Source organism: Petaurus breviceps, unplaced genomic scaffold (assembly GCF_028583685.1).
Source record: "Petaurus breviceps papuanus isolate PSGF00001 unplaced genomic scaffold, PetGlider_PUasm1.0 98, whole genome shotgun sequence".
NCBI lineage: Eukaryota > Metazoa > Chordata > Mammalia > Diprotodontia > Petauridae > Petaurus > Petaurus breviceps.
The window spans coordinates 62,336,144-62,339,136 of record NW_027187460.1 but is presented as its reverse complement, the minus strand read 5'-3'; positions in this window follow the sequence as shown (position 1 = coordinate 62,339,136).

Genomic DNA, 2,993 nt, shown 5'->3' with positions numbered 1-2,993 from the left:
GGAAGCACCTTCCTTTCTGTTATCTACCTCTCTTTCTCAAACTACCTCCTTTTGGGTGAGGGGCAGAGATTTTTTGCCTAAAAGCACCATGCTCTTTTCATCTCTGGACCATCCCTGGGATTAGGAGACTCAGCTGTACCCATATTACAGCAAAAGAATAATGTCTCTAGAGGAGAAAGAAGAATCCTAGGTTCATTTTAAAGTCCTGCCTATGGGAAGTTTATAGAATTATTGATAAAATAAAATAATACCTTGTCATGCCCCTAGCTTGCACCTGGCTGCCAAGCTGGAAAAGAAACTTCACGGACAGTTAAATTCTGTGTAGCCAAAGAGTTAAAGGCTTCCCCGTTTGAAATATTTGGAGGTGATAAAAATACGCACAGGAAATACATATTTCTAGGTCAACCACAAATTTATGTGGAGCAAGAGCAAATGCATCATAAAGGAGGAGCTTAGGATATAACAAGGAACAGAAGCACAAATGGATGCTTGATCATGACCAAGCAGGTTTGAGTAGAGTTGGGTAGAGAAAAACACTGATTTTTCTCAGTTCCCCAGGAGAGGAACAGTTCAGTTAGTACACCTTCCCCAAAGAGGTTATTTCCTCCTAATCAGAAGCTTAAGCCACAAAGGACAAGCTTCTGTGAGCAGGGGCAGTTTCTATTTTTCTGATCCCCTAACACTTTTTTCTTCTGCTCTTCAGAGGACAGGGAGGGGGAATATGTTGGCCACTTCTACTATCTCTTTTGCTCAGCTCTCTGGACCCCTTGGTTCTCCCTACTTGGACTCTCTCTACTCTGGACCAATTCAAGTTTCTCACAGGTTTGTGTAATGCCTCCCAATACAGTCCAGATCATGTGATATTCCTTCCATCTTTTCCTAGGCTAAGCAAAGAGACTACAAGCCCCATAGTTTTCAGCAAAGGTTTAAAAGTCTTCCCTTACCCTTGGGGTAATTCATTTGGACCCCTTCAACATCTTTTATAACATTAATTCTATAGAGATTACAGTTTAGAGATATTGCACCATTTCTACCAAACCTTAGTGTTTTAGAAGCCTTGAGGGGAAGAAATTATTCAGGAGAGTGAAGGTTTCTGAATAGTTGAGTAGATGCTACTTTAAGCACTGACATTTAAAAGCATTTAAAAAAACTATTTTGGATGCAACCCTTTCTAAAATGAATTTCAAGCTTCTATTTATCAGGATTCAGTTTTAAGGAAACCATGGACCTTTTAAGAAGTTGGAGTGGTTATGGCATTCATAATTCCATCAAAAACAGACTGACCCTACCCCTTTGTTTCAGCAGTAACCCATCCTTGAGAAGCCCATCTGGTTTCACTGTGATTGATCTACAATTCTACTTTCCCTGTTCATTTAGTTTACTCAATTCAATTGTCTTTTCTTAGCTCTACATTTAAAATTGCATAGACTCTGGTAGATGATTTTGTTTGGTGGTTGTTCCTTCAGAATTTTATTTTCCTGTCTTGCCTGAATTTGACACACAACTCAAGAAGAATTCATTTGACTCTTACAAGGTGTTAGGACTTCTCCAAATTCCCAAATTGCTTTCTTCGCTTTGGGTGGACTAGGGAGACATAACTAGCCATAAATATACCTGGGGCAAAAGCCCTAGCAAAATAACTATAACCAGGGCAAATTCATTTCTGGCAACAGGGTAGAATGGAGTATAAATGGACCACATAGTTTTGAGTTAGAAGACAGGCCCCAGAGAATGAGTGCCATGGCAGATTTAGTTTTATTTTAGGGGAAAATTTCTTAACAATTAGAACTAACCAAAAAGTGGAATACAAGATGTTAGGTTCTTTTTCACTGGGGGACTTCAAATAGAATCCATTATGCTAAAGGGAGGTGGGGGACATGTACTGGTAACAAACCAAGCCTGGCCAGTCCAGCCAGGTACCTCAGGTTTAAAATTGGAATAAAATGAGTCACATGTGGAATATTAGGCAGTTAACAAAAGGACGTTAATTTACCATGTAAAGGATACAAGACTTGATTGATTTAAAAAGCAGTGTCTGCCTCTGAATTGCCCAAGACGGTTCACTGTCAGAAGCCTGAGGAAGCACGTGGAGTTCCTCATGTCTCTTTTTGTAGACAGGTGACCAGGTAGTTATGTTAATGTCCCAAAACTCAGTTGCCTTAGCTGATTAAGACTCAAGGACAGTTTAAATTCTTTTAAAGGAACACTAGACTCACCTACCTGGGGCAGGGCCTAGGGAAAAGCTAGTCTATGTGACAGGGTCCTATGAAATATTGCAGTGACAACACTGAGCATTGTGTGGTGGGCCTATAACACAGACGGCTCAGATCCTCTCTAGATGGCTGCTCAGGCCCTAGCCAATTCTCAGATTCTGTGATAGAATTTTAGGTGTGATGGCCTGAGGATGGATGTTTTACACCATAAGTTGTCCACATTAGGAGGCACAGGGATGATGACAGAGGGAAGGAAAGATACCTTCTTGGATGTTAGCACTCTGGGGAAAAGTTCTATTTGTACCATGTTAGTTATGACTTTGGGTGGATCATACTCAGCAGGGCTCAGCTGCTTCAGTTATCTCCTTAACTCTGAATGCCTTATGGTCAGGCTCTGACCCTTGTCTTCCTAAGCAGAAGAGACTGAATTTAATTTTAGCCTTGTCTTGAGGATGCAGGGTTATGATTATGAATATTGGTTGTTTGAATATGTTGTAATGCTATGAAGTGTTCTCATCACCGACTAAGGCGTATGGTTATATAGGGCAATTTGTTAGCTCTTATACTTAAGGACTTCAAATTTTAAAGGCTGTTAAATATAAATGTCTGGTTTTTCAGTTCATCCATCTGCTTTTAAATTTTTTTTCCAATTTTCCCCTTTGCTATCTATTACTTCTCATACTGTCATACCTATTCTCTATACCTTAAAAAATTATTATAACCCTAGGAAACATTTTAAAAAATGACAACCAAACATATAAAATAAAAAGCAAAATCTTA